Source organism: Paralichthys olivaceus, chromosome 5 (assembly GCF_024713975.1).
Source record: "Paralichthys olivaceus isolate ysfri-2021 chromosome 5, ASM2471397v2, whole genome shotgun sequence".
Taxonomy (NCBI): Eukaryota; Metazoa; Chordata; class Actinopteri; order Pleuronectiformes; family Paralichthyidae; genus Paralichthys; species Paralichthys olivaceus.
The window spans coordinates 22,288,804-22,306,179 of NC_091097.1; the positions used below are offsets into that span (position 1 = coordinate 22,288,804).

A 17,376-nucleotide genomic window follows, 5' to 3' on the forward strand; every position below is an offset into this window, starting at 1 on the left:
GGGGAAATATGCTTTCTTCCTAGGGCTAGAAAAAACTAAACAGAATAAAACTTATATCGAAAAAATGGAAAAATAGTAGAAACACCAGAGGACATTTTGTCAGCAATACACTTATTTTTCAAAAAATAGTTCTCAAGCGAAACAAATACTTGTGAAAGAAATAAACTTGTAATAAATAGCATTGACACAAAACTAGAAGAAAATGACAAACAATGGTGTGACATGCCGATGTCCTTAGAAGAAATAGATACTGCAATTAAAGGCCTAAACAAAAATAAAAGTACTGGGGTGGATGGTCTACCAACAGAATTCTACAAAAAAGAATATGGAACCCTCACATCATCACTGAAAGGTGAAAGTGAGCATTCATCAGATTTGTTTCTAATCAAAACACTACTTTATTCATGTTTTATTAACATATCATTTTCAAATTGTCTTATTTGGAGAGAGCGATGAAAGAGCAGGGAGTTTACTCTGCATCAGGGAAACAACTGGATATGAAACACTGACAATATTGCTGAAGGTCAGTTTTGAAAATTGTAATGATTTTTTTCTTGCAACGATATGACGAAATTGCACCTTGAGATTGATTTTGAAACAATTGACCCCCCCCAACCCACCCACACATCAAGATTCTATGGTTGCAAAGCAACAGAAGAACCATTGATGATGGTGATGATTCACATGTATAAAGGAGGTATTGTGGGTGGAGTTAATCGCTTACGGCCATACCACCCTGAACACGCCCGATCTCGTCTGATCTCGGAAACTAAGCACGGTCGGGCCTGGTTAGTACTTGGATGGGAGACCGCCTGGGAATACCAGGTGCTGTAAGCTTTTTAGACTTGTCTTTGCACAGGGCGCTGTTGCTGCTACTTCAGAGGAGACACCTCTTGGAAAGAGCAGGAAAGACTGTTCATCAAAGGAAAAAAGAATATGGAACCCTCACATCATCACTGAAAGGTGAGAGTGAGCATTCATCAGATTTGTTTCTAATCAAAACACTACTTTATTCATGTTTTATTAACATATCATTTTCAAATTGTCTTATTTGGAGAGAGCGATGAAAGAGCAGGGAGTTTACTCTGCATCAAGGAAACAACTGGATATGAAACACTGACAATATTGCTGAAGGTCATTTTTGAAAATTGTAATGATTTTTTTCTTGCAACGATATGCCAAAATTGCACCTTGAGATTGATTTTGGAACAATTGACCCTCCCGCCCACCCACACCTCAAGATGCTATGGTTGCAAAGCAACAGAAGAATCATTGATGATGGTGATGATTCACATGTATAAAGGAGGTATTGTGGGTGGAGTTAATCGCTTACGGCCATACCACCCTGAACACGCCCGATCTCGTCCGATCTCGGAAGCTAAGCAGGGTCGGGCCTGGTTAGTACTTGAATGGGAGACCGCCTGGGAATACCAGGTGCTGTAAGCTTTTTAGGCTTTTCTTTGCAGAGTGCGCTGTTGCTGCTGCTTCAGAGGAGACACCTCTTGGAAAGAGCAGGAAAGACTGTTCATCAAAGGAAAAAAGAATATGGAACCCTCACATCATCACTGAAAGGTGAAAGTGAGCATTCATCAGATTTGTTTCTAATCAAAACACTACTTTATTCATGTTTTATTAACATATCATTTTCAAATTGTCTTATTTGGAGAGAGCGATGAAAGAGCAGGGAGTTTACTCTGCATCAGGGAAACAACTGGATATGAAACACTGACAATATTGCTGAAGGTCATTTTTGAAAGTTGTAATGATTTTTTTCTTGCAACGATATGCCAAAATTGCACCTTGAGATTGATTTTGGAACAATTGACCCTCCCGCCCACCCACACCTCAAGATGCTATGGTTGCAAAGCAACAGAAGAACCATTGATGATGGTGATGATTCACATGTATAAAGGAGGTATTGTGGGTGGAGTTAATCGCTTACGGCCATACCACCCTGAACACGCCCGATCTCATCCGATCTCGGAAGCTAAGCAGGGTCGGGCCCGGTTAGTACTTGAATGGGAGACCGCCTGGGAATACCAGGTGCTGTAAGCTTTTTAGGCTTTTCTTTGCAGAGTGCGCTGTTGCTGCTGCTTCAGAGGAGACACCTCTTGGAAAGAGCAGGAAAGACTGTTCATCAAAGGAAAAAAGAATATGGAACCCTCACATCATCACTGAAAGGTGAAAGTGAGCATTCATCAGATTTGTTTCTAATCAAAACACTACTTTATTCATGTTTTATTAACATATCATTTTCAAATTGTCTTATTTGGAGAGAGCGATGAAAGAGCAGGGAGTTTACTCTGCATCAGGGAAACAACTGGATATGAAACACTGACAATATTGCTGAAGGTCATTTTTGAAAATTGTAATGATTTTTTTCTTGCAACGATATGCCAAAATTGCACCTTGAGATTGATTTTGGAACAATTGACCCTCCCGCCCACCCACACCTCAAGATGCTATGGTTGCAAAGCAACAGAAGAACCATTGATGATGGTGATGATTCACATGTATAAAGGAGGTATTGTGGGTGGAGTTAATCGCTTACGGCCATACCACCCTGAACACGCCCGATCTCGTCCGATCTCGGAAGCTAAGCAGGGTCGGGCCTGGTTAGTACTTGAATGGGAGACCGCCTGGGAATACCAGGTGCTGTAAGCTTTTTAGGCTTTTCTTTGCAGAGTGCGCTGTTGCTGCTGCTTCAGAGGAGACACCTCTTGGAAAGAGCAGGAAAGACTGTTCATCAAAGGAAAAAAGAATATGGAACCCTCACATCATCACTGAAAGGTGAAAGTGAGCATTCATCAGATTTGTTTCTAATCAAAACACTACTTTATTCATGTTTTATTAACATATCATTTTCAAATTGTCTTATTTGGAGAGAGCGATGAAAGAGCAGGGAGTTTACTCTGCATCAGGGAAACAACTGGATATGAAACACTGACAATATTGCTGAAGGTCATTTTTGAAAATTGTAATGATTTTTTTCTTGCAACGATATGCCAAAATTGCACCTTGAGATTGATTTTGGAACAATTGACCCTCCCGCCCACCCACACCTCAAGATGCTATGGTTGCAAAGCAACAGAAGAACCATTGATGATGGTGATGATTCACATGTATAAAGGAGGTATTGTGGGTGGAGTTAATCGCTTACGGCCATACCACCCTGAACACGCCCGATCTCGTCCGATCTCGGAAGCTAAGCAGGGTCGGGCCTGGTTAGTACTTGAATGGGAGACCGCCTGGGAATACCAGGTGCTGTAAGCTTTTTAGGCTTTTCTTTGCAGAGTGCGCTGTTGCTGCTGCTTCAGAGGAGACACCTCTTGGAAAGAGCAGGAAAGACTGTTCATCAAAGGAAAAAAGAATATGGAACCCTCACATCATCACTGAAAGGTGAAAGTGAGCATTCATCAGATTTGTTTCTAATCAAAACACTACTTTATTCATGTTTTATTAACATATCATTTTCAAATTGTCTTATTTGGAGAGAGCGATGAAAGAGCAGGGAGTTTACTCTGCATCAGGGAAACAACTGGATATGAAACACTGACAATATTGCTGAAGGTCATTTTTGAAAATTGTAATGATTTTTTTCTTGCAACGATATGCCAAAATTGCACCTTGAGATGATTTTGGAACAATTGACCCTCCCGCCCACCCACACCTCAAGATGCTATGGTTGCAAAGCAACAGAAGAATCATTGATGATGGTGATGATTCACATGTATAAAGGAGGTATTGTGGGTGGAGTTAATCGCTTACGGCCATACCACCCTGAACACGCCCGATCTCGTCCGATCTCGGAAGCTAAGCAGGGTCGGGCCTGGTTAGTACTTGAATGGGAGACCGCCTGGGAATACCAGGTGGTGTAAGCTTTTTAGGCTTTTCTTTGCAGAGTGCGCTGTTGCTGCTGCTTCAGAGGAGACACCTCTTGGAAAGAGCAGGAAAGACTGTTCATCAAAGGAAAAAAGAATATGGAACCCTCACATCATCACTGAAAGGTGAAAGTGAGCATTCATCAGATTTGTTTCTAATCAAAACACTACTTTATTCATGTTTTATTAACATATCATTTTCAAATTGTCTTATTTGGAGAGAGCGATGAAAGAGCAGGGAGTTTACTCTGCATCAGGGAAACAACTGGATATGAAACACTGACAATATTGCTGAAGGTCATTTTTGAAAGTTGTAATGATTTTTTTCTTGCAACGATATGCCAAAATTGCACCTTGAGATTGATTTTGGAACAATTGACCCTCCCGCCCACCCACACCTCAAGATGCTATGGTTGCAAAGCAACAGAAGAACCATTGATGATGGTGATGATTCACATGTATAAAGGAGGTATTGTGGGTGGAGTTAATCGCTTACGGCCATACCACCCTGAACACGCCCGATCTCATCCGATCTCGGAAGCTAAGCAGGGTCGGGCCCGGTTAGTACTTGAATGGGAGACCGCCTGGGAATACCAGGTGCTGTAAGCTTTTTAGGCTTTTCTTTGCAGAGTGCGCTGTTGCTGCTGCTTCAGAGGAGACACCTCTTGGAAAGAGCAGGAAAGACTGTTCATCAAAGGAAAAAAGAATATGGAACCCTCACATCATCACTGAAAGGTGAAAGTGAGCATTCATCAGATTTGTTTCTAATCAAAACACTACTTTATTCATGTTTTATTAACATATCATTTTCAAATTGTCTTATTTGGAGAGAGCGATGAAAGAGCAGGGAGTTTACTCTGCATCAGGGAAACAACTGGATATGAAACACTGACAATATTGCTGAAGGTCATTTTTGAAAATTGTAATGATTTTTTTCTTGCAACGATATGCCAAAATTGCACCTTGAGATTGATTTTGGAACAATTGACCCTCCCGCCCACCCACACCTCAAGATGCTATGGTTGCAAAGCAACAGAAGAACCATTGATGATGGTGATGATTCACATGTATAAAGGAGGTATTGTGGGTGGAGTTAATCGCTTACGGCCATACCACCCTGAACACGCCCGATCTCGTCCGATCTCGGAAGCTAAGCAGGGTCGGGCCTGGTTAGTACTTGAATGGGAGACCGCCTGGGAATACCAGGTGCTGTAAGCTTTTTAGGCTTTTCTTTGCAGAGTGCGCTGTTGCTGCTGCTTCAGAGGAGACACCTCTTGGAAAGAGCAGGAAAGACTGTTCATCAAAGGAAAAAAGAATATGGAACCCTCACATCATCACTGAAAGGTGAAAGTGAGCATTCATCAGATTTGTTTCTAATCAAAACACTACTTTATTCATGTTTTATTAACATATCATTTTCAAATTGTCTTATTTGGAGAGAGCGATGAAAGAGCAGGGAGTTTACTCTGCATCAGGGAAACAACTGGATATGAAACACTGACAATATTGCTGAAGGTCATTTTTGAAAATTGTAATGATTTTTTTCTTGCAACGATATGCCAAAATTGCACCTTGAGATTGATTTTGGAACAATTGACCCTCCCGCCCACCCACACCTCAAGATGCTATGGTTGCAAAGCAACAGAAGAATCATTGATGATGGTGATGATTCACATGTATAAAGGAGGTATTGTGGGTGGAGTTAATCGCTTACGGCCATACCACCCTGAACACGCCCGATCTCGTCCGATCTCGGAAGCTAAGCAGGGTCGGGCCTGGTTAGTACTTGAATGGGAGACCGCCTGGGAATACCAGGTGCTGTAAGCTTTTTAGGCTTTTCTTTGCAGAGTGCGCTGTTGCTGCTGCTTCAGAGGAGACACCTCTTGGAAAGAGCAGGAAAGACTGTTCATCAAAGGAAAAAAGAATATGGAACCCTCACATCATCACTGAAAGGTGAAAGTGAGCATTCATCAGATTTGTTTCTAATCAAAACACTACTTTATTCATGTTTTATTAACATATCATTTTCAAATTGTCTTATTTGGAGAGAGCGATGAAAGAGCAGGGAGTTTACTCTGCATCAGGGAAACAACTGGATATGAAACACTGACAATATTGCTGAAGGTCATTTTTGAAAGTTGTAATGATTTTTTTCTTGCAACGATATGCCAAAATTGCACCTTGAGATTGATTTTGGAACAATTGACCCTCCCGCCCACCCACACCTCAAGATGCTATGGTTGCAAAGCAACAGAAGAACCATTGATGATGGTGATGATTCACATGTATAAAGGAGGTATTGTGGGTGGAGTTAATCGCTTACGGCCATACCACCCTGAACACGCCCGATCTCGTCCGATCTCGGAAGCTAAGCAGGGTCGGGCCTGGTTAGTACTTGAATGGGAGACCGCCTGGGAATACCAGGTGCTGTAAGCTTTTTAGGCTTTTCTTTGCAGAGTGCGCTGTTGCTGCTGCTTCAGAGGAGACACCTCTTGGAAAGAGCAGGAAAGACTGTTCATCAAAGGAAAAAAGAATATGGAACCCTCACATCATCACTGAAAGGTGAAAGTGAGCATTCATCAGATTTGTTTCCAATCAAAACACTACTTTATTCATGTTTTATTAACATATCATTTTCAAATTGTCTTATTTGGAGAGAGCGATGAAAGAGCAGGGAGTTTACTCTGCATCAGGGAAACAACTGGATATGAAACACTGACAATATTGCTGAAGGTCATTTTTGAAAATTGTAATGATTTTTTTCTTGCAACGATATGCCAAAATTGCACCTTGAGATTGATTTTGGAACAATTGACCCTCCCGCCCACCCACACCTCAAGATGCTATGGTTGCAAAGCAACAGAAGAACCATTGATGATGGTGATGATTCACATGTATAAAGGAGGTATTGTGGGTGGAGTTAATCGCTTACGGCCATACCACCCTGAACACGCCCGATCTCATCCGATCTCGGAAGCTAAGCAGGGTCGGGCCTGGTTAGTACTTGAATGGGAGACCGCCTGGGAATACCAGGTGCTGTAAGCTTTTTAGGCTTTTCTTTGCAGAGTGCGCTGTTGCTGCTGCTTCAGAGGAGACACCTCTTGGAAAGAGCAGGAAAGACTGTTCATCAAAGGAAAAAAGAATATGGAACCCTCACATCATCACTGAAAGGTGAAAGTGAGCATTCATCAGATTTGTTTCTAATCAAAACACTACTTTATTCATGTTTTATTAACATATCATTTTCAAATTGTCTTATTTGGAGAGAGCGATGAAAGAGCAGGGAGTTTACTCTGCATCAGGGAAACAACTGGATATGAAACACTGACAATATTGCTGAAGGTCATTTTTGAAAGTTGTAATGATTTTTTTCTTGCAACGATATGCCAAAATTGCACCTTGAGATTGATTTTGGAACAATTGACCCTCCCGCCCACCCACACCTCAAGATGCTATGGTTGCAAAGCAACAGAAGAACCATTGATGATGGTGATGATTCACATGTATAAAGGAGGTATTGTGGGTGGAGTTAATCGCTTACGGCCATACCACCCTGAACACGCCCGATCTCGTCCGATCTCGGAAGCTAAGCAGGGTCGGGCCTGGTTAGTACTTGAATGGGAGACCGCCTGGGAATACCAGGTGCTGTAAGCTTTTTAGGCTTTTCTTTGCAGAGTGCGCTGTTGCTGCTGCTTCAGAGGAGACACCTCTTGGAAAGAGCAGGAAAGACTGTTCATCAAAGGAAAAAAGAATATGGAACCCTCACATCATCACTGAAAGGTGAAAGTGAGCATTCATCAGATTTGTTTCTAATCAAAACACTACTTTATTCATGTTTTATTAACATATCATTTTCAAATTGTCTTATTTGGAGAGAGCGATGAAAGAGCAGGGAGTTTACTCTGCATCAGGGAAACAACTGGATATGAAACACTGACAATATTGCTGAAGGTCATTTTTGAAAATTGTAATGATTTTTTTCTTGCAACGATATGCCAAAATTGCACCTTGAGATTGATTTTGGAACAATTGACCCTCCCGCCCACCCACACCTCAAGATGCTATGGTTGCAAAGCAACAGAAGAATCATTGATGATGGTGATGATTCACATGTATAAAGGAGGTATTGTGGGTGGAGTTAATCGCTTACGGCCATACCACCCTGAACACGCCCGATCTCGTCCGATCTCGGAAGCTAAGCAGGGTCGGGCCTGGTTAGTACTTGAATTGGAGACCGCCTGGGAATACCAGGTGCTGTAAGCTTTTTAGGCTTTTCTTTGCAGAGTGCGCTGTTGCTGCTGCTTCAGAGGAGACACCTCTTGGAAAGAGCAGGAAAGACTGTTCATCAAAGGAAAAAAGAATATGGAACCCTCACATCATCACTGAAAGGTGAAAGTGAGCATTCATCAGATTTGTTTCTAATCAAAACACTACTTTATTCATGTTTTATTAACATATCATTTTCAAATTGTCTTATTTGGAGAGAGCGATGAAAGAGCAGGGAGTTTACTCTGCATCAGGGAAACAACTGGATATGAAACACTGACAATATTGCTGAAGGTCATTTTTGAAAATTGTAATGATTTTTTTCTTGCAACGATATGACAAAATTGCACCTTGAGATTGATTTTGGAACAATTGACCCTCCCGCCCACCCACACCTCAAGATGCTATGGTTGCAAAGCAACAGAAGAACCATTGATGATGGTGATGATTCACATGTATAAAGGAGGTATTGTGGGTGGAGTTAATCGCTTACGGCCATACCACCCTGAACACGCCCGATCTCGTCCGATCTCGGAAGCTAAGCAGGGTCGGGCCTGGTTAGTACTTGAATGGGAGACCGCCTGGGAATACCAGGTGCTGTAAGCTTTTTAGACTTTTCTTTGCAGAGGGCGCTGTTGCTGCTGCTTCAGAGGAGACACCTCTTGGAAAGAGCAGGAAAGACTGTTCATCAAAGGAAAAAAGAATATGGAACCCTCACATCATCACTGAAAGGTGAAAGTGAGCATTCATCAGATTTGTTTCTAATCAAAACACTACTTTATTCATGTTTTATTAACATATCATTTTCAAATTGTCTTATTTGGAGAGAGCGATGAAAGAGCAGGGAGTTTACTCTGCATCAGGGAAACAACTGGATATGAAACACTGACAATATTGCTGAAGGTCATTTTTGAAAATTGTAATGATTTTTTTCTTGCAACGATATGACAAAATTGCACCTTGAGATTGATTTTGGAACAATTGACCCTCCCGCCCACCCACACCTCAAGATGCTATGGTTGCAAAGCAACAGAAGAACCATTGATGATGGTGATGATTCACATGTATAAAGGAGGTATTGTGGGTGGAGTTAATCGCTTACGGCCATACCACCCTGAACACGCCCGATCTCGTCCGATCTCGGAAACTAAGCAGGGTCGGACCTTGTTAGTACTTGAATGGGAGACTGCCTGGGAATACCAGGTGCTGTAAGCTTTTTAGACTTTTCTTTGCAGAGGGCGCTGTTGCTGCTGCTTCAGAGGAGACACCTCAAGAAAAAGAGCAGGAAAGACTGTTCATCAAAGGAAAAAAGAATATGGAACCCTCACATCATCACTGAAAGGTGAAAGTGAGCATTCATCAGATTTGTTTCTAATCAAAACACTACTTTATTCATGTTTTATTAACATATCATTTTCAAATTGTCTTATTTGGAGAGAGCGATGAAAGAGCAGGGAGTTTACTCTGCATCAGGGAAACAACTGGATATGAAACACTGACAATATTGCTGAAGGTCATTTTTGAAAATTGTAATGATTTTTTTCTTGCAACGATATGCCAAAATTGCACCTTGAGATTGATTTTGGAACAATTGACCCTCCCGCCCACCCACACCTCAAGATGCTATGGTTGCAAAGCAACAGAAGAACCATTGATGATGGTGATGATTCACATGTATAAAGGAGGTATTGTGGGTGGAGTTAATCGCTTACGGCCATACCACCCTGAACACGCCCGATCTCGTCCGATCTCGGAAGCTAAGCAGGGTCGGGCCTGGTTAGTACTTGAATTGGAGACCGCCTGGGAATACCAGGTGCTGTAGGCTTTTTAGGCTTTTCTTTGCAGAGGGCGCTGTTGCTGCTGCTTCAGAGGAGACACCTCTTGGAAAGAGCAGGAAAGACTGTTCATCAAAGGAAAAAAGAATATGGAACCCTCACATCATCACTGAAAGGTGAAAGTGAGCATTCATCAGATTTGTTTCTAATCAAAACACTACTTTATTCATGTTTTATTAACATATCATTTTCAAATTGTCTTATTTGGAGAGAGCGATGAAAGAGCAGGGAGTTTACTCTGCATCAGGGAAACAACTGGATATGAAACACTGACAATATTGCTGAAGGTCATTTTTGAAAATTGTAATGATTTTTTTCTTGCAACGATATGACAAAATTGCACCTTGAGATTGATTTTGGAACAATTGACCCTCCCGCCCACCCACACCTCAAGATGCTATGGTTGCAAAGCAACAGAAGAACCATTGATGATGGTGATGATTCACATGTATAAAGGAGGTATTGTGGGTGGAGTTAATCGCTTACGGCCATACCACCCTGAACACGCCCGATCTCGTCCGATCTCGGAAACTAAGCAGGGTCGGACCTTGTTAGTACTTGAATGGGAGACTGCCTGGGAATACCAGGTGCTGTAAGCTTTTTAGACTTTTCTTTGCAGAGGGCGCTGTTGCTGCTGCTTCAGAGGAGACACCTCAAGAAAAAGAGCAGGAAAGACTGTTCATCAAAGGAAAAAAGAATATGGAACCCTCACATCATCACTGAAAGGTGAAAGTGAGCATTCATCAGATTTGTTTCTAATCAAAACACTACTTTATTCATGTTTTATTAACATATCATTTTCAAATTGTCTTATTTGGAGAGAGCGATGAAAGAGCAGGGAGTTTACTCTGCATCAGGGAAACAACTGGATATGAAACACTGACAATATTGCTGAAGGTCATTTTTGAAAATTGTAATGATTTTTTTCTTGCAACGATATGACAAAATTGCACCTTGAGATTGATTTTGGAACAATTGACCCTCCCGCCCACCCACACCTCAAGATGCTATGGTTGCAAAGCAACAGAAGAACCATTGACGATGGTGATGATTCACATGTATAAAGGAGGTATTGTGGGTGGAGTTAATCGCTTACGGCCATACCACCCTGAACACGCCCGATCTCGTCCGATCTCGGAAGCTAAGCAGGGTCGGGCCTGGTTAGTACTTGAATGGGAGACCGCCTGGGAATACCAGGTGCTGTAAGCTTTTTAGACTTTTCTTTGCAGAGGGCGCTGTTGCTGCTGCTTCAGAGGAGACACCTCAAGAAAAAGAGCAGGAAAGACTGTTCATCAAAGGAAAAAAGAATATGGAACCCTCACATCATCACTGAAAGGTGAAAGTGAGCATTCATCAGATTTGTTTCTAATCAAAACACTACCTTATTCATGTTTTATTAACATATCATTTTCAAATTGTCTTATTTGGAGAGAGCGATGAAAGAGCAGGGAGTTTACTCTGCATCAGGGAAACAACTGGATATGAAACACTGACAATATTGCTGAAGGTCATTTTTGAAAATTGTAATGATTTTTTTCTTGCAACGATATGACAAAATTGCACCTTGAGATTGATTTTGGAACAATTGACCCTCCCGCCCACCCACACCTCAAGATGCTATGGTTGCAAAGCAACAGAAGAACCATTGACGATGGTGATGATTCACATGTATAAAGGAGGTATTGTGGGTGGAGTTAATCGCTTACGGCCATACCACCCTGAACACGCCCGATCTCGTCCGATCTCGGAAGCTAAGCAGGGTCGGGCCTGGTTAGTACTTGAATGGGAGACCGCCTGGGAATACCAGGTGCTGTAAGCTTTTTAGACTTTTCTTTGCAGAGGGCGCTGTTGCTGCTGCTTCAGAGGAGACACCTCAAGAAAAAGAGCAGGAAAGACTGTTCATCAAAGGAAAAAAGAATATGGAACCCTCACATCATCACTGAAAGGTGAAAGTGAGCATTCATCAGATTTGTTTCTAATCAAAACACTACCTTATTCATGTTTTATTAACATATCATTTTCAAATTGTCTTATTTGGAGAGAGCGATGAAAGAGCAGGGAGTTTACTCTGCATCAGGGAAACAACTGGATATGAAACACTGACAATATTGCTGAAGGTCATTTTTGAAAATTGTAATGATTTTTTTCTTGCAACGATATGACAAAATTGCACCTTGAGATTGATTTTGGAACAATTGACCCTCCCGCCCACCCACACCTCAAGATGCTATGGTTGCAAAGCAACAGAAGAACCATTGACGATGGTGATGATTCACATGTATAAAGGAGGTATTGTGGGTGGAGTTAATCGCTTACGGCCATACCACCCTGAACACGCCCGATCTCGTCCGATCTCGGAAGCTAAGCAGGGTCGGGCCTGGTTAGTACTTGAATGGGAGACCGCCTGGGAATACCAGGTGCTGTAAGCTTTTTAGACTTTTCTTTGCAGAGGGCGCTGTTGCTGCTGCTTCAGAGGAGACACCTCAAGAAAAAGAGCAGGAAAGACTGTTCATCAAAGGAAAAAAGAATATGGAACCCTCACATCATCACTGAAAGGTGAAAGTGAGCATTCATCAGATTTGTTTCTAATCAAAACACTACCTTATTCATGTTTTATTAACATATCATTTTCAAATTGTCTTATTTGGAGAGAGCGATGAAAGAGCAGGGAGTTTACTCTGCATCAGGGAAACAACTGGATATGAAACACTGACAATATTGCTGAAGGTCATTTTTGAAAATTGTAATGATTTTTTTCTTGCAACGATATGACAAATTTGCACCTTGAGATTGATTTTGGAACAATTGATCCCCCCAACCCACCCACACATCAAGATTCTATGGTTGCAAAGCAACAGAAGAACCATTGATGATGGTGATGATTCACATGTATAAAGGAGGTATTGTGGGTGGAGTTAATCACTTACGGCCATACCACCCTGAACACGCCCTTGAATGCACCACGGAGTGACGACATCAACCAGCGACCCGGAAGCAAGCCACCACGGGTGGCTGCGGAGGAACTATTTTTCTTTTTTTTTTCTCTCTCTTTTCCAGCTTTTCTTGTTCTCTCTCTACATTCCCTATTTTTCTACCTCATATATGTAAATCCAACCGGACATTAGTGTTGTGATTGTCTTGTTGTGTGTATGTGTGTGTCCCCCGCGGCAGTGACGCACTGTGAGGGGGAATCGTAGCCTGCTAGGAAGTGCTCCCGAGACAATGGCAGAGACAAGCACGGAGCGGCGGAGTTTAACCGCTGACACCCACGGAGGTGACAGCGGTGGAGAGACGGAGCTGACGCAGGGTAAGTGCTGCAAAATAAATGAGAGGAACGACAGGGAGCAGACAGTGATGGTAGAGATGGAGGGCGAGGACACGGCTATGGAGCTGATGCGTTGCGTACGCGAGCTGTGTGGAGGGCTACTGGCGTGCAGACAGATAACCGAAAAAAAATATGAAATGACGATGAGCCATCCGAAAGGAAAGGACAGGCTCATGGAAGGATTTAAGATTGGGGAGAATCGGGTGCACGTCAGAGAGCTAATAAATGACGAGCTAGTAGTGTCTTTCATGAATCTGCCATTTTATATTGAGGACAGGGAGATACTGGCAAAGCTACAACTCTGGGGAGTATCAGCAGTATCTCCCATTAAAAGAAGGATGTGGCCAGGGACAAATGTAGCTGATGGGACAAGGTTCCTGAAAGTAAAATTTAATAATGAAATACAATCACTGCCGTATTCCGCTAGATTTGACACAGCGCTGGGAGCTGAGTACTTCAGGGTGCTGCATGATAAGCAGGTGAAGGTGTGCAGGTTGTGCATTAAACCAGGGCACATAATGAGAGAGTGCCCTGAATTTCACTGCAACAGATGTGGAGTGCAGGGTCATTATGCAAGGGAATGCACGCAGGGGAAGAAGAGATGTGATCTATGCCAGAACCTTATGAGTGAATGCAGATGCAATAAGAGTGAGGCAGAAGACGACACAAATGAGAGTGGACAAGAAAGTGAGAGCGGAGGCAGTGAGGAGGGGGAGGCAGAGTATATGGAAAGTGAGGAGGAGGGAGTCAGAAAAGAAATGGAGGAGACAGAGAAAGAGGATGCAGGCAAGCAGGAAGGAGAGAGGCCGACAGAGGAGACGGAAGGCGGAAAGAAAGATGGAGCGAACCGGAAGGAAAGGAAGGAGAGAACGAAAGGAAACAACGAGGAGGAGGATGCGGGAAGGAGGAGAGGAGCGCTGGCGCGTGAGGTGAGGACAGAAGGGACAGCAGACAGGAGGAGTGACGGGGTGGAGAAGAAAGGTCCCAAAACGAAGGAGACGAGAGGGCCAGAGAAGGGGGCGACTGTCGAAAGACAAGACGGAAAGGAGGAAGCAGGCCCGGGGAGAACGCGACGAGAGGATGACACAGGAAGGACGGAGAATGCACTGAGTGGAGCTAAGCCCACAGAGACTGCAGAGGAGACTACCACACCACAGACGGTAGGATCCGAAACAGACATGGATATAGAGGAACAAATGAAACAACTAAGAAAAAGACAGAATACTAAGAGGCATACGAGGAATAATAAGAAAAGTAAAACTAAGGAAATAACAAAATGAAAGTAAAAATAATAATAATGTTAACAATAATTTCAATAAATGCAAGGGGGCTAAAGAACAAAAACAAAAGACATCAGATATATGGGAAGAGTAATTATGACATAATATGCTTACAGGAAACACACTGGAATGAGAGATGTATGAAAGAGGTGGAGGATGAATGGAGGGGAGAAGTATTTGCAAATAATGGAGATGGGAATGCGAGGGGTGTAGCAATATTAACAAAAAAAGGAGTGATAGGGAATGTAAGAAGGTGTGAAGATGAGGGAGATGGGAGGATGATAGGGATCAAATTTGAATATAAGAATGAGGAAATGAAGCTGGTAAATGTGTATATGCCGAATGAGGAGAAAGAAAGAAAGGTGATGATTGAAAAGATGGGAACGATGTGTGATGACAACTGCATGATTGTGGGGGACTTCAATGTGTGGTGTGAGAAACTGGACGTGTCAACAAACATGCACTTTAAAAATGACACAACAAGAGAGGTATTAAAAAAATTAAAAAGTATGAAAGGACTGAGTGACGTATGGAGAGAAAGAAATCCAGAGAGGAGAGCGTTCTCAAGAACACAACTGGTAAAAGGGGAATTAAAACAGAGTAGGATAGATTTAGTATTAAGCACAAAAAGCATAGCAGAAAGGATAAAAGAAATAGAATATAGAACCACAACGTATAGTGATCATAAGGAGTTAAAATTTACAATAGGGGGGGGGACAAAGAGAAGAGGAGGGGGACTGTGGTGCATGAATGGGGAGTTGCTGAGAGATGAAAAATATAAAAAAGAAGTGAGAGAATACATAAGGTGGGAGAAGGATGACAGGATGTATGAGGAAGATATAGGGAGGTGGTGGGAAGGGGTAAAAGAGGGAGTACGGACCATGAGCATAAAACACAGTAGGAAGAGGGGGAAAACACAGAGAGAGAAGGAAAAAAAGTTAAAAGAGGAGTTGAGAGAAGAGGAAAAGAAAGCTGAGGAGGATGGCAAGTATGATTTGGGGGAATATATAAAGAAGAAAGATGAACTGAAAGAGATAGAACAGGGAAAGTGCAAGGGAGCAATAATTAGAAGTAAGGCAAGAGATGTAGTAGAGGGGGAAAAATGTACAGGTTATTTCTTAGGGCTAGAGAAGGTAAGGCAAAAGAATAATTATTTTGAGCAAGTGGAGGGAAAGAGAGGGGAAAGAATAACTGACTTTGTAGGGATAGTGGAAAGAGTAGGAGAATTCTATAGGGAGTTATTTAAGAAAGAAGAAGTAGATGAGGAGAGTAGCAGGCAGGTGATAGAAAAGATGGAAGCTAGGCTGAGTGATGAGGATAGAGAAGGATGTGAAGGAGAGATAACTAAAGGAGAGATAGGGAAAGCAATAGATGAGTTAGGCAGGAATAAAAGTCCAGGGATAGATGGGATAATAGGAGAGTTTTATATAGAGTTTAAGGAAGAATTAGTGCCAGTGTTAGATAGATTATTTAGGTATATAGAAGAGAAGGGAGAGATGCCACACAGCATGACAATAGGGCTAGTTAGTATAATTTACAAAAAAGGGAGCAGGGACAAATTAGAAAACTACAGACCACTCACAATGTTAAATGGTGATTATAAAATACTAGCAAAGGTGTTAGCAAATAGGATAAAGGGGGTTATAGGGACGGTGGTGGGAAGCACACAAGCATATAGCATACCAGGAAGAGACATAGCCGACACAATAAGCAGTATTAGGGACACCATCACACACATGAAGGGGAACAAAATAGGGATAGTAGCGAGTTTGGATCTGAATAAAGCATTTGATAGAGTAGATCATGGGTATTTATATAAGGTATTAGATAAAGTGGGTTTTGGAAATAGGATGATAGGATGGATAAGGAGGATGTATGAAAGAGCAGCGAGTAAGATAAAAATAAACGGGATAGTGACAGAGGAGTTTAGATTAGAGAGATCAGTTAGACAGGGATGTCCGCTATCGGCTCTGCTGTACGCCTTGTCAGCAGAGCCGCTAGCGGCACTAATATTGCAAAATAGAGGGATTAAGGGCATAGAACTACCGGGTGGACAGATGAGCACGCTATATCAATATGCAGACGACACAACAGTGACAGTTAGGGACAAAGAAAGTGTAGTAGAGGTTTTAAAAAGTGTAGAGCAGTATGGTAGGGCATCAGGAGCAAAAGTAAACATAGAGAAATCAGAGATAATGTACATAGGGGAGAACAGAGAAGAGAGGGAGGAGATCAGAATGAAGGAAAACAAAGGGTATATGAAGGTGTTAGGTGTAAATTTAGGGATAGAAGAGAAAGAAGGGAGAGATAGGCAGTATGAGGGGATAGTGAATAGGATTAGAAAGACGTTAGGGTTTTGGAAGAGAAGAGGATTGAAGCTAAAAGGGAAGGTAATTGTAGTAAATTGTTTAATAATGAGCAAGCTGGTGTATGTGATGAATGTGATGGATGTGCCTGAGAAAGTGATGAAAGAAGTGGGAGGGATGGTGAGTGACTTTTTGTGGGATGGGAAGGGGGTTAGAATAGCAAGGGAAGTACTAGAAAACGAGTATGAAGACGGGGGACTGAAACTGGTTAACTTAGAGAGAAAAAAAAAAGCACTGAGGGTGAAAATGATGGTGAGATACTTAAAGAATAAAAGTGATCAGGTGTGGAAGGTGTGTTTAACAGAAGCTATCAACAAAACTGGAGGGTGTGGTGAGAGTGGAGTGTATATGAAAATGAAAAAAGGGATGTTAGATGGAGTGACTGATTATTACAAAGAGATGCTGGGAGCGTGGGGAGAGTTT

At 42.2% G+C, this 17,376-nt stretch overlaps 20 non-coding genes across 20 annotated transcripts; all 20 read left to right on the forward strand.

Moving 5' to 3' along the window:
- Window positions 1-718: 718 nt before the first annotated feature.
- Window positions 719-837, forward strand: LOC138409120 (5S ribosomal RNA). Its single transcript, XR_011242441.1, has one exon. It is a non-coding gene; the product is annotated as a 5S ribosomal RNA (ribosomal RNA).
- A 490-nt stretch (window positions 838-1,327) lies between these two features.
- LOC138407954 (5S ribosomal RNA) lies at window positions 1,328-1,446 on the forward strand. The gene has a single exon (XR_011241272.1). It is a non-coding gene; the product is annotated as a 5S ribosomal RNA (ribosomal RNA).
- A 490-nt stretch (window positions 1,447-1,936) lies between these two features.
- LOC138410158 (5S ribosomal RNA) lies at window positions 1,937-2,055 on the forward strand. The gene has a single exon (XR_011242954.1). It is a non-coding gene; the product is annotated as a 5S ribosomal RNA (ribosomal RNA).
- A 490-nt stretch (window positions 2,056-2,545) lies between these two features.
- Window positions 2,546-2,664, forward strand: LOC138407955 (5S ribosomal RNA). The gene has a single exon (XR_011241273.1). It is a non-coding gene; the product is annotated as a 5S ribosomal RNA (ribosomal RNA).
- A 490-nt stretch (window positions 2,665-3,154) lies between these two features.
- Window positions 3,155-3,273, forward strand: LOC138407957 (5S ribosomal RNA). The gene has a single exon (XR_011241275.1). It is a non-coding gene; the product is annotated as a 5S ribosomal RNA (ribosomal RNA).
- Window positions 3,274-3,762: 489 nt separating this feature from the next.
- LOC138408849 (5S ribosomal RNA) lies at window positions 3,763-3,881 on the forward strand. The gene has a single exon (XR_011242170.1). It is a non-coding gene; the product is annotated as a 5S ribosomal RNA (ribosomal RNA).
- A 490-nt stretch (window positions 3,882-4,371) lies between these two features.
- Window positions 4,372-4,490, forward strand: LOC138410159 (5S ribosomal RNA). The gene has a single exon (XR_011242955.1). It is a non-coding gene; the product is annotated as a 5S ribosomal RNA (ribosomal RNA).
- Window positions 4,491-4,980: 490 nt separating this feature from the next.
- On the forward strand, window positions 4,981-5,099 carry LOC138407958 (5S ribosomal RNA). Its single transcript, XR_011241276.1, has one exon. It is a non-coding gene; the product is annotated as a 5S ribosomal RNA (ribosomal RNA).
- Window positions 5,100-5,589: 490 nt separating this feature from the next.
- LOC138407959 (5S ribosomal RNA) lies at window positions 5,590-5,708 on the forward strand. Its single transcript, XR_011241277.1, has one exon. It is a non-coding gene; the product is annotated as a 5S ribosomal RNA (ribosomal RNA).
- Window positions 5,709-6,198: 490 nt separating this feature from the next.
- On the forward strand, window positions 6,199-6,317 carry LOC138407960 (5S ribosomal RNA). Its single transcript, XR_011241278.1, has one exon. It is a non-coding gene; the product is annotated as a 5S ribosomal RNA (ribosomal RNA).
- Window positions 6,318-6,807: 490 nt separating this feature from the next.
- On the forward strand, window positions 6,808-6,926 carry LOC138409884 (5S ribosomal RNA). The gene has a single exon (XR_011242763.1). It is a non-coding gene; the product is annotated as a 5S ribosomal RNA (ribosomal RNA).
- A 490-nt stretch (window positions 6,927-7,416) lies between these two features.
- Window positions 7,417-7,535, forward strand: LOC138407961 (5S ribosomal RNA). The gene has a single exon (XR_011241279.1). It is a non-coding gene; the product is annotated as a 5S ribosomal RNA (ribosomal RNA).
- Window positions 7,536-8,025: 490 nt separating this feature from the next.
- On the forward strand, window positions 8,026-8,144 carry LOC138409055 (5S ribosomal RNA). Its single transcript, XR_011242376.1, has one exon. It is a non-coding gene; the product is annotated as a 5S ribosomal RNA (ribosomal RNA).
- Window positions 8,145-8,634: 490 nt separating this feature from the next.
- Window positions 8,635-8,753, forward strand: LOC138407962 (5S ribosomal RNA). The gene has a single exon (XR_011241280.1). It is a non-coding gene; the product is annotated as a 5S ribosomal RNA (ribosomal RNA).
- Window positions 8,754-9,243: 490 nt separating this feature from the next.
- Window positions 9,244-9,362, forward strand: LOC138409456 (5S ribosomal RNA). Its single transcript, XR_011242697.1, has one exon. It is a non-coding gene; the product is annotated as a 5S ribosomal RNA (ribosomal RNA).
- Window positions 9,363-9,853: 491 nt separating this feature from the next.
- LOC138409136 (5S ribosomal RNA) lies at window positions 9,854-9,972 on the forward strand. The gene has a single exon (XR_011242456.1). It is a non-coding gene; the product is annotated as a 5S ribosomal RNA (ribosomal RNA).
- A 490-nt stretch (window positions 9,973-10,462) lies between these two features.
- Window positions 10,463-10,581, forward strand: LOC138409457 (5S ribosomal RNA). Its single transcript, XR_011242698.1, has one exon. It is a non-coding gene; the product is annotated as a 5S ribosomal RNA (ribosomal RNA).
- Window positions 10,582-11,072: 491 nt separating this feature from the next.
- LOC138407963 (5S ribosomal RNA) lies at window positions 11,073-11,191 on the forward strand. The gene has a single exon (XR_011241281.1). It is a non-coding gene; the product is annotated as a 5S ribosomal RNA (ribosomal RNA).
- A 491-nt stretch (window positions 11,192-11,682) lies between these two features.
- On the forward strand, window positions 11,683-11,801 carry LOC138407964 (5S ribosomal RNA). The gene has a single exon (XR_011241282.1). It is a non-coding gene; the product is annotated as a 5S ribosomal RNA (ribosomal RNA).
- Window positions 11,802-12,292: 491 nt separating this feature from the next.
- Window positions 12,293-12,411, forward strand: LOC138407965 (5S ribosomal RNA). The gene has a single exon (XR_011241283.1). It is a non-coding gene; the product is annotated as a 5S ribosomal RNA (ribosomal RNA).
- The last annotated feature ends 4,965 nt before the right edge of the window (window positions 12,412-17,376 follow it).